Consider the following 12,770-nt stretch of genomic DNA (forward strand, 5'->3'; position numbering starts at 1 on the left):
TCGTCTACTCAATTTCCTACTATTGTCCTTGAAAAGCAAAATCTAGCAAAAATATACCATAGAATTAAGCACTTCAGATGCACAGATGAGACTTATGAGAAAAGATTTGTTCTAGATAAGGAACACACTTGAAATCAAGGTTAAGAAGGTAAACCACATGAGCCATAAAGTTATGACTCCTGAAAACCAAGTTTAGATTATTTTTTTTTTAGCTAAATCAAGCCCCAAATGTGGTAAGAGTCTAACTTGTCTTGATGCAGGCACTACTTATCTCTGACCACTACCATGAGACTAGAATTGGCTGAAGTCACTGCCCTAAATAAAATAATCACTTTTGAAAGATTAAAGAAACCATTAACATGGATTGACTTTGCCCCAGCAGAACAGAGCAATGCAATCTGCTCAGTGCTCAACGGCAAGGGCAAATACAGTTAGTCAGACATCCGTAGAAAGACTTGTGGGTGCTGAGGGCAACATCCCCACTCACAAGGACTTCTGAAGTGACAAAGGTTTCAGGGGAATTGTTCCATATGCAGCACTTGAACACAGTTCTGAAAAAAAGTGATGCCACAGCTATAGACAGAACTGATGAGCACTGCAGCAGTTCAGGAGCCTTAAGAGAGCTTGGCACGTGAAGTCCCACTTCACGTGGGAGACAGAGGGAGACAGAGAAAGAATCTATATTCAAGACAAGACCTTTGGTAGTCAGAGACAAAACAACCAACCAACCAACAAAAAAACCAACCAAAAACCCCAACAGAATCTAAGCACAGCTCAGGCTCAGAAGTAGAAAAAGAGAGGGAGTTGTGAATTCTAACTTAATATGAAGCTTTGCTTGTAAGCAAACAATCTTGTCATCTCTCTTTTTCTACACTGTATGAAAACCTGATTACTCAGAATCCATGTGCACAGGAAGAACACAGGAAGAATAATATGGAACTATTACCCAGGCTTATATTTATGTTCTTACTGCATCCCCGGCAGTATTACAGAAAATTATTTCTCTTAAAACTATATCAGATAATATTTGGGTAATTACAACTCAACAAGGAAAGAAAACAGAAGAACTGACAAAAATCATTTCAGGTCCCCAGATCAATACAGTATATTATCAAAGTTCACAACTGTCAGACACAGAAACCCAGCTCGTTCTGAAGGGCTGACTATGGACTTCATGAGACAGCACAGCAGAAAACCAAAACCATACATATGCCAATGCACAGGAGAGCACACCCCCCCAGCAGAACGCACAAACCGCCTGTTCAGCTGGTGTACTTAGAACAGGAAAATGAAAGCAGTATTGGTCAAGGACACCTTTTTGAGCTCTTTTGCCTTTTTTTTTCTGCTTTTCTTAAGCTTTGCACTACCTGCGAGTTAATGACAGTTTTTCCAATCATCTTACTTTCAAAATCTCTTTTAAGGTTTGTCAGGACAATGTTTCTGGAAGCTCAGAACTCTGCTACTGACAACGGCTCCACTGAAGGCTGGATATCAGCAGCAGAACAAGGATGTAGCTCAGGCTTTAAAAGCACAATCTCCAACCTAAGCAGAGAAGTTTAGTAGAAAAATACACCGTTTCAAAGTCAGCTAAAGCCAGCACCTTCAGGAAGACATACGCAATCCTATAGTCTGCCCAAAACACTGAGATCAATGATAAGTATTCACCACCTTTAAGACACAAACCTCTTCTATGTAGAAGAGATGGGGAAGCATCAAAAGTATTACAAATAATTCCCAAGGCAAGAGAAGATGAGTTAGTTAGCTTGGAAGTTTCTTCTGTTTGAATTTGAGTATTTTTTTTCCAATTCCTTTCTACCCAAAATACCTTGAACCTGCCATTACATTCCCTAAGCTTTGCTAGAGGCACTGCCTTGGTGTTATGAAGCTCTGCCTCCCCTATTCATCTCCATTGCTCATGGTCAACTTATCTCATGATACAAGTTCACATAATCCTGAATAATGAAAAACTAAACTCAGAAATAATCCATCAGAAAGATCTGTTTCTTCCTATCACTGCAAGAGTCTAGGCTCCTATCTATTACCCAGGAATGAAAAGGCCCTTCTGTAAAGCAAACTGGAAAACAGATGCTATGAATCTAATCATGAGAGACACTGTTGAATTTCTCTGGCATCTATAGGGCTGAAGTTTCAATACTGACTGCTGTAGAATAAATAGTTACTATAACTCAATAAGGTACAGTGTGAATCAAGACACCTAAAAGAAATATAATCTGCTTCACAGTTAAGAGTCCTAATAAGAAGAGCTTATCTTCCAAATACTATTCCTGATACTGGAGTGAGCTAAAAACCCCTTCTCCTCATACTTTCACTTTGTATTAACAATCTGTATCTAACAACACAAGTATTTTTGCATAAATCTGCATAGCACTTATTAAAGCCAATCTGAAGAGCACTACCACTCAGCTACCCCTTGATCACAGTCAGACAGACCATCACAAATCCATGCAACTAACTCGAGGAGGCTCTGCAGACTGGCCTTACCACCAGCCGGTTATCAGAGATGCCAAGGTAACAAACATTATTCCTCTGAGTGGCTTCGGAACACTTGCCTCTTACCATGCTGTAGATTTTAACAGGAATTGTTTCTGAAAGCAAGGAAATGAATTGTTGAACAGAAGAAGGGGAGTACCAAATCTACGAAAAGGTGTGTAGCTCAATTCTTAAGATCTACAGATTGTGGAATCTGACAATAGCATTACTGCTGCTCCTTATTAAAATGCTATAGATCACTTCATGAATGTCAAATATCATAACACCACCACATTCCCATGTGACTTACTTCAACCTTTTGAACCTCTTGAAGGGAGGTTCAGGATTTTTTCTTTCCTTCCATGCTCAACTGTTCAGCAGATATATGTCTCACAAAGCATTAATGAGCTTACTTAAGAATGTGCCTGTAAGGTATGCAATTACTATACTATTTAAAAAATGGAGCCAAGACAGACAGATTAGTTTTAAAAGCATTATTAATTTTGGGTCCTTGCACTTTATTACAACTTTAAGGGTATTTAGCAATAGATCTAGTTCCTATGTACTTAATTTTCAGTATAACGTTCAGGACAGGCCTTGTGGTGTCAAATCAAGAATACAGACCACAGTTTCTCATACTTGTGTATATAGTAGAATGTAATTATTTTCAGCTCCATTTAATTTGCTGTTTTAATTTACTGCATGTCACCTCAAGCAGTTCTGTGGAACTATGTGGCAGGGGAGGAAAAAGCAGTAGGGAAGAACTTCTTTAATCAAGCACTGCTGCCAAGGAAGGGTTATGCCTAACACACAGCCAGGGAAGGAGAAGCATTTGTGTGAAAAGTTAGGTTTTAACTATGTATTTAGCATCACTGAGAAATTCTGTAGCAGAAGCAGGGACAAAATCCAACTTACCATGGTAGGTTCTACTTGCAAAAATCTCCCTTCTCTCCCACATGCCTATCTCATCTTGGTGAAGTGGAAGAGGTAGGCATCCAAGCCAGAAAACCCACCTTTGCCCTAGAAAAAAGACAGAGAAGTCAACAGGTAAACAGCAATTTACAGCAGCAGATAATCAGCTAAACACCACTTATTTAGCAACTGCATTGCTCAGCTGGCTGTCCTTACTAAGGTTATTACTATGGGCATCTTCCATTTAAGTCTCACAATGGGTTGCACCATGTTATTACCAAATGAACTGAATGAAAGAAATATGAAAGCAAAGAACTAAGCCCAAAAGAGACAGATCAACTGCTGCAGCAGTTTAACATGGCAATGTCATGGATTTTTTTTTTAGGAACTTACTCAGCATCAAAGCTTTAGGAGGCACAGATAAAGATTCATTTAATGAGTAACACTGCATCATCCATCAGCTCTATGTTGCCACAGGCAAACAGGCATGCTGTTAGCTTGTTAATAATTTTAGTGGGTTTCTTTGGTTGGCTACACTGAATTGCTGTCAACCAGAAAACAAATTAGATTCGTGTTTCCTTTGCAAGGCCCCTATGCTCAGCATTTCAAAACAACTAATGACAGATGCTAATTTGGGCGGTGGAGGGGATGTTTTTGGCTACTTACAGAAATGAGGTAGGTAGGTCCCTGTTTCTGTTCTAGTATGTTTACCTATTTAGGAAGGCAGGAGGCAACTGTCCGGGTGATTTTATTTCTGATTGTGAAACTCTGCAGTATCATGTGCCTGTGAGAATGGAGAGACCAAAACATGTTTTACTCCAAAAGTGATACTATGAAGTGCTGTTTCTGCATCCATTTATCATTCCTGCTACACACCCTGACCGTGGAGTCCTAATCTGCAGCACTGTTATGGAGAAATACTGTCTTCCGTTCTTCCAGCTTTGACTATTCCCAAGATTGTTACAAGCACTTCAGTACCTCACTATTGAGATCACAGTGGCTTTTCCATCAAGAACTTCAGCCAGAGCCCAATCCAATTCAGATTAAACAAAAGAAACATCCACTATCAGAGAAACAGAAAGGAAACTTTCTGGAGGGAAGCAGTGTCTGATCACCAGCACACATTAACCTTCACAGAAGGATTCTAAAAGGTAACTGATACCCAAATAGTATGGCCTTAAGACTGAGAGCGCTTTTGCCATTGCAGAGCTATGTGCAACAGATGACACCTTCTTAGTCATGCAGGCCCCTACAGCTGGTTCAGAGAAACAACAGCAGTAAACCTCAAAATGTAGCTTAGAGAGCTAATTTTCCACTGGTTTGACTGCACGTTCCATGTCAATGACAGAACTGAGGAAATTATTCCAGCCAATCCAGTACATTTAGTCCCTTTCTATTCCCTTAACATTCATTTGCAGATTGAGATTTACTGATTTTGTTAAAAAAAGTCATACAATTAAAAAAAACAAACCAACCCTGAACAAGCAGCAAACACACAGGAAAGCACTGCAGACTGAGCTACAGGAGTCAGCAATATTAATTACATTAACCACGAAGCATAGACCCAAGTGGCGTAAAGAGCTGTATGATAATGTTTCATTTTCTGTCTGGATATGTGAGCATGTTGTAGTTAATCCAGTTTCTATCTGATTTACCTGCTAGGAGTGTTACAATAATCAGCATGTACTTTTAAAGCCTGTTCATGATGCTCTGCCCAATTATCATTCCTTCTGACACTATCTGCTTCTCCATTAGTCCAAGTCTTCAAGTATTTTACTTTGCAAAGTTTTGATGGCTATCATACTTGCTTTTTCATAACAAATTCATATATATACATTTATATTTACTTGTACATTAATGTAAGCAAATCCACATATTTGTTCAATGTATTTGTTTTATAAAAGGACTAATGAACTCTTTTCTGGTTTCCTTTTTCACTCAGCTATATTTTTGCTAGCATATGTTGTTGCACAGATATATTTCAATACAACGCACCTTGGCGGGTCATTTTTAAAGATGTAAGGCACTACCTGCCTCCCAGGTTCAGTTGAATTTTCCCCTGGTTAGCTCAAGTCAGCCACCTAGAACACTAAGAGCACTTTTCTGTGAAATTCCACTGGAATGGGAAAACAGCTATAGTAAAAAATAAATATCCTCCCTAGTCATGGTCACAGGAATAACGTATTTAAGGTGTTGAAAAAGAACATGCAACTCCATGCAGTCAGGAACAGCATTTTCACAAATGTCTACTCAAGTCCCTAGGCAAAACCTCACTTACATTTTTGACTAAAGGTATCACACCTTTGATTCCCAGCATTACAAGAAACGAGATAAAATGCCAGATTAAGATAGGTTTTTGAGAGATTGTCCAGATACTTTTCCCACTCTTGCCAAGGTCTTTATTTCAGACTTCTAGATTGAAACAGTACCTAGAGTCCAATGTTACAGGAGTGTTTGTATCATTATGTGCAGATTATACAAGTACACTTAATTCTGCTAAAGCTCTGGAGGCCCAAGAATGGAGCGCAGGATCTTTGAGTTCGTCTGGTTCCTTTCCACCAGCAACATTTCATTCAGCCACACAACACAAATCATTGAGAACAAGTGGTGTGTCAGTAATGCTGCTGGTAGAAACAAAGAGTGAGCCCAAGCCTGCTGTGCTGTTCTGATGCCCCCACATCCTGCCCAACCGCTTGACACTCACAAAACTCAACACTTTGAGAAACAGCACACATGGAATAACTACTCAGAGTACCACTGTCCACCAAAGTGAACATTTGTTTCTCTGAACTGCCTTTAAAAACAGCTGTTCGAGTTGCAGAAGTCCAGAAATAGCCAGAACAAAGCTCTCTTTAGATGGAAAAAATGTGAAATAAAAAAGGAATAAGTAAGAGGCTGCAAGGAAATGTATTTCCTGGTTACTCTGCCTCCTGCTAAAATCATCCCCGGACACCTACATGCATCCATTGGATAATAAAACAGAAGTTAGGGCAATGAAAAGTAGAATCCTGCTCTCATCTTACTTGGGTGAAATTTATATACCAACACAAGCAAAGGACAAGAGCCTTTTCATGCAGAGCCATAGCAAAAGCCATAGTTATCTATGATTGGGAACTACAGGTTTAACTGAAATTGTAATTGCCAATATGAGCAACTGATTTGACCTCCGTATTCAATTTGATATACAGTCACTCGATGAGTTTGTCAAAATGACTCATACATAGTGAAAGAAAAACAAATGGCAACAGATTCAAACTGAAACAATCACAAGAAGGTCTTTGTGGAAACAACAAACATTTCCAGCAAGTTCCTATGCAGATAATTAGTGCTTTCAACAGTCAGCCTGGTCTTGTTCATGGCATAACTGAAATGTGACAGTCTCTCACCAGTGATTCAGGAAGGTTTTTGTGTAGTAATGTCTTGACATGATTACACCTAATAAGCACTGTACGCTCTCACACTTGATTATGTGATATGCATTATGAATATATTGATTATATTACTCTTTAAACTCAGATCTATAATTCTATCTAAACAGATATACTTCCAGCCATGCAGGTGGTAGTTACATGCAGCTTTCGGTAGCCCAAAGAAACATAGTGAAGATTTCCAGCTTCAAAGCACAAACGAGGACCTCAGTGAACAGTTTTATCCTGGTCACGTCCCTCAGGAGAGTCTGTAAGAGGGCAGTGCAGGTATGCTGGAAGTGCCATGTTTGATGCTTACAGCAGGCCTCAGGCTTTGTCATGACGAGGTACTAAAGGAGTTTTTGTAAAAGCTGCTGTATTTGAACACAGACAGAAACTGCACCACCAAGATCCTGGTAAGTTTTCCGCACATTCCTTTTACCTCTCAGCAGTGTGTCTCTTGGAGGCAGCAGTCTTTTCATCCAAAGCTCTAATTTCACACATGATAAACCTCTTACGTTTGTTGCTACTGACTTCGAGCATCTGTCATAACAGCATGAAGTCACGGAAACACAGTAATGGTTTGACTGGTCAAAAGCTGAAGACACCTTTTTACAATGGAAAACTCACTTTTTCACATACACAACACATACATAAAGCAGAGACGCTTTTCCATGCCCCTGCTAGAACGCTACCAAATCTAAACTCTCCAGTTGATCAATTCATCTTCTGAAATGAAGTAGGTAGAATTTGAATTGAATTTGAATTTGAGTAGATTACTCTTCCAGCAAAATCAGCCTGTACTGATCCAAAGATGATGCTAAAACCTAGGAGCTCCAGGTGGATTCCTCTTCTTTCCCTGTGGCGCTGGTTTGGGCCACTTGGTGCCATTTGCTCCCTTGCATTTGCTCTGACACTTGTCTCAGTGGTCCCTGGGCCACTTCAACTCACTTTGCCAGCAAAAAAAAAAACCCTGTCACTTATTTTTCTCTGGAAGAATTTTGTGCTGGATTGAATCAGTTCACACAAGGGTCTGAAAAACACCAGAGCCAGGACAAAGCAGACAATGTGAAGCTATCTCTTTAGTCCTACAAAACTGGGGCAACAAAAGTGCCTTCCTTTTCTTCAATAACCAACAAACATCTAACCAAGAGTAAGACTAAATTATCTATCGACATTCCATTAAATTAACCTGACTCCACCATGCTGTTAGAAGTGCACCAGCTACTCTTGTCAAGTCTCTGTAAACAAGACTGAGAAACACAAGATCATAAAACGCGGTTTAATCTCCACAGTGCTGTGAACACCTATACTTTACTGTACGTATTAGTCCTTTTAAACACCATCAAATCAGTAGGGTTCGGTGGGTTATTTTCCCCCAGCAATTTAAAGCTCAAAATTCCCAATTAAACAAGTTGTAAGGGAGTTTTTGCAAGTTAAAAGTGGTACGGAGCTAAACTGAACTCCAGAAGTCGATCTTGACTATGTAAGTGTCTGTACACATGCATTAATATATCTTGAGAAATAGAAATCAGAGGAATTCCGATGCTGGGAAAATACCTTGGGAAAAAGGGTTACATTTTATGCTGAAAGTACCTAGCCTGATAAACTCAACTGTTTGACTTTACAAAGAAAATTCATTTGGATTTTAAATACAAATTTGTCTGATTTTACCTGTTAGTTCAATATAAGCTCATTCTGTAGCTCTACTTCTATTAAAGAAGTAAGTTTCAGGGAACAAAAATGATATCTTGGGGGTTTTGTATACGGTATATGGTCACATAGAGATGTGACATGTACTTCAAATCTTAACTATTTTTCCTTATGTAAACCAGTTACAGGACTTCCAAATTACTTTCTGATAAATGCTTTTTTTTTCCCTTTTACAGTTACTTTTAACATAATTTCATTTATTTTGTCCTCAATTTAGATTGATTTAAAGCCATAAAAATCTACCTGCACTTGCCTATACTGGCTACTTGTCAATCATCATCTTTGAAAGGTCATGGAGAACAGAAGAGGTGCTCGAGGACTGGAGAAAAGCCAGTGTCATTTCATTCTTCAAAAAGGACGAGGTGGAGGAGTCAGGAAATGACCAACCAGTCAGTCTCACCTCTGTCCCTGGAAAGGGGATGGAACAGCTCATCCTGGATATCATCTCGACAAGTGGAGGAAAAGAATCATAGACCTCAAGGATCATCTGGTCCATCCTTTCCTGGCAGAACATGACCCAAGATAAATGTCCCAACGCCTTGTCCAGACGAATCTTAACAGTGTCCAACGCTGGGAAATCCACCACTTCCCTGGGGAGATTATTCCAGGGGCTAGTTGTTTGCATGGTGAAAAACTGTCTTCTTGTGTCCAGCCAGAATCTCCCAGGGACTGACTTGCGCTCATTACTCCCTGTCCTTTCCATGTGACTCCTTGTAAAATGAGAGTATTCATCTTCTTTGTAGCTACCCTTTAAATACTGGACCATGGTGAGTGGGTCTCCCTGCGCCTTCTTTTCTCTAGACTGGACAAATGCAGGTCTCTCAGCTTTTCCTCATACAGAAGGTTTCCCAGTCCTTGGGAAGTCCCACCTGAATATAAGGAAAAACTTCCTTACGTTGAGGGTGGCAGAGCACTGGAACAGGCTGTCCAGGGAGGCTGGGGAGTCTCCCTCTCCGGAGACATTCCAAACCCACCTTGACACGTTCCTGTGTAAACTGCTTTAGGTGGCCCTGCCTTAGCAAAGGGGGTTGGACTAGATGATCTCCAGAGGTCTCTTCCAACCCTTATGATTCTATGATTGGTTCTACACAAAAGCAAACACCTAGTCACCAATATGACAGTGTGTTTCTGAGATCTTTTTGACCACAGCAGGAAATCCTAACCTCCCTCAGTGAGGTCAGAGGAAGTTTTCCATGAACTTCACTTATAATCATCCTCTAAATACTGTGAACTCTCTTAATAACCAAACAAAAATCTCAGGGGCAGATCAAGTAACATGTCTCATCTTTGAACAATGCTAACACTGGCTTTGACCTGCAGAGTCACTTTTTTGTGTGATTTGAAAACTTTCATATTAGAACAGGTTTCAGTTAAAAAAAAAGAATATCTAAAATATATTTATATATGTGTGCATGCATGCATATATTTATACATAAAAATCTGCCTTGGTTGTTATGCTTTCCCATTCGCCACTTGGGCTCTGGTACAAGAAGACACATTTTGAACTAGTGTCTAATCACTAGTTATTTTCATTAACCAAAGTCTCTAATCACAACTCCATCATACTACAATATAGACGTAACAACTTAAACCTTTTACTAATCTAAAAGTATGTCCTTCGTTCACTCCTGGGCGGCAGAAGATGAATGACTTATTTTAAATTCATATTCTTGATTTCTAACTAACTTTGCCGTAACACGTTTTGGAGAAAAAGCTAGTTCTGAATTTTATACACATGCAAAAACCCCACAAGAGCAACTGAACCAAGCCACGTTATCAACTTTCTCTGAAAGCTATCAAAGTAACTTCCAAGCTCACAAACACTTCAGTGGTTCATTACAGCAGGAAAACCTGTTGTTGGAGAGCCACACAAACATCTGCAAAGAACTGGAGGGCACTGTAACTGCGAACTACAGCACCTTCCTCTAAAAGAATATAACATGCAAGCAGTTCAAGTTACTCTTTGCACTCTACACCAGCCACACAGTTTGCTAACCTCACAGGAAAAACACAGCCACAGTTTCACACTTCAAGTCTTCTTTACAACACTTCATCAACTTCATAGGGACAGCTTCACCTTTACAAATAATAAACACAATTTCACTTCTAAAAGGCTCGTAACTATAAACCACACCACTAGATACAAACCCTGACAAGCTTCAAAGGCCACTGATGAAGAACAGTTTTGCACCATATTTCAAAGGACCTGATCAGGTGTGATAGGATCTTTTTAGTCACTACCGGGTGAGAAAATATAATGCAAAAACTAGTATGTCCAGATGCCTAAAGACTCACAGCATAAAGCACAGTCATCTATTGATTTTAGCTTCTCATGAGATCTATTCTCCTTTAATTTCTGCTTCACCAAATAAAGCTATTTTCCAGTTGCTACTCTCTCGTGAATGGAATTAAAAAAAGGAAGTCTGATTTGGAGGTTGGTGAGAGCTTCCCATAAAAACTGGGAACCTGCTACTGCTTTCTGTCATCACTGAAGCATTGTTTGGCCTAAATCAGCTTCTTAGAACGGAGGATTGAGAGAGTAGCAAGGCAGACTATGGCCTGCCTCATCCACACTGCATGGCTGAGCTGTGGCAAAGCCAACAGGCTGCATTCAGAGAGCTGCCTGGGTTGCTGCCCATCTGTGCTCCTCCCTGGCAGCCCCTCAAGGTGGGCAGGAAAGAGAATGGAGAGTGTCAAAGCCACTGAACCATGCACACGTCTGTGCTGTGCTGAGTGATTGCTTCTGCGTCATGAGATGCCATCAGAGCAAGCCTGACCTCTGTACCAGAGAAGACAACCAAGGAAAAAGAAAAATGATGGAGGGAAATTCTCCATATGATTTAACGAGGTGGAGGAAGGAGAATGGATCTTGAACCATAGGCAGTTCTACCACTCAAAATATGTATCCAAAGGCCAATGTCAGTGAACGATTTATAAAAGAAGATTAAATTAAAAGAATTAAACCATCTTTCTTGTTTTCCAGAGATGCTGTAAGTGGAAAACATGATGATTATATGATGAGCTGTCACGCAGCTACAGCCCACTCAGTTCTATTACTGCTCACTACAGCTGCTTTAGCATTCAGTAAGCTCAGTTACCTTTTCTATTCATTACAGGCAGAAATTCTCTAATGTCCCTTATCACACAGGGCAATCCTTGCCCTCAGAGTCCAAACTGATTTGATTTTTTTTCTTTATTGGAACCTGGGACTGAATTGTGAAAGAGAGCAGGAACCCTGTTCCCATATCATTTGAATTCCTGCACCACACGCATTTTTCTCTGCCCTTCCTTTTGCTCTCTGGAAGACTGAGGTTATAGGGCACGAGGCACCATTTGCATATCAAAAGCAACAGCACTCTACACAAAAATGAAAAGCAGACACTTTTCTGGTTTCAGTGACCAAAAGCTTAAGAGACGAAAAGAATTTCCTTCCTCTGAATCTGTAACGCCAAATTCAGGTGTAACTCAGTTCATCAGGACTGGTTCATATAAACACCTTAAACGTGAGGAACATCCCTCACTGCCTCTGCTACCTGATTTTATTTGCCAGAGTTCATTTTCTGCCCAGACCCTTTCCTTCTGGAGCAATTAGAGAGACTTCACTGTCTTACCTGAAAGAACACCCTTCAGAAAAACATGCAAGCAAGTTCAGAGCTCATGAAGAAAGAATTCTTATTTATCTCCAGTTATTCACAACTTGTCTGAATGGCACTACCCCACTTACTGGGCTTGGTTTATTTACTGGCCACCATGGGCTCAGGTGGATCAGATGTTGGTATTACAATAAGCAGGATGACTCTCTACTCTACCTTATTCAGTCCAGCAAACAACATATAAACAGCACACTATGCCAGGTTACAGTAACTTTCTGGGAAAGACCCTTCCTGCACCTTAATATGGGTCTGTAGCCTAGTGCTTGGCACACTGACAGAGAGGTGAGACTAAGGACACAAGCCCTCTTACCAGTGTATGGCACAATAATGGGCCATCTGTATGCTGCTCCCTTATCCTTTGTACTAATGCTCACAGCATCAGGTAAATGAGTGCATAAATGCTTTACAAGGGGTAAGAGAAGGACAGAACCATGTCCCTCCTCCCCCATAATATGACTATGATTGGTGACATTAATCTTAATGACTTCCCTGCCTAGAAACATACCTGGCCACCCCCACACCCTAGACAGCGTGATGAGGTGGGAACAGCAGAATGAATTACTCAGGAACACCAGCTGTTTGCGCAGCGTCTCAC

The 12,770-nt window shown here is 40.3% G+C and overlaps 1 protein-coding gene across 9 annotated transcripts in view; it reads right to left on the bottom strand.

Annotated features, from left to right (window-relative positions):
- Positions 1-12,770, bottom strand: part of OTUD7A (OTU deubiquitinase 7A) — a 151,144-nt gene that overhangs the window by 64,462 nt on the left and 73,912 nt on the right. For 7 of the 9 annotated variants that reach the window (XM_065688075.1, XM_065688079.1, XM_065688077.1 and 4 more), the window contains exons 2-3: positions 4,069-4,186; positions 3,406-3,510 (exon numbers count right to left, since the gene is read on the bottom strand). The gene's annotated coding sequence lies outside the window, so the exon portion shown is untranslated. The remainder of the gene's footprint in view (positions 1-3,405; positions 3,511-4,068; positions 4,187-12,770) is intronic. The other 2 variants (XM_065688078.1, XM_065688076.1) reach the window with 1 other exon arrangement.

Source organism: Lathamus discolor, chromosome 8 (genome assembly GCF_037157495.1).
Source record: "Lathamus discolor isolate bLatDis1 chromosome 8, bLatDis1.hap1, whole genome shotgun sequence".
Classification (NCBI taxonomy): domain Eukaryota; kingdom Metazoa; phylum Chordata; class Aves; order Psittaciformes; family Psittacidae; genus Lathamus; species Lathamus discolor.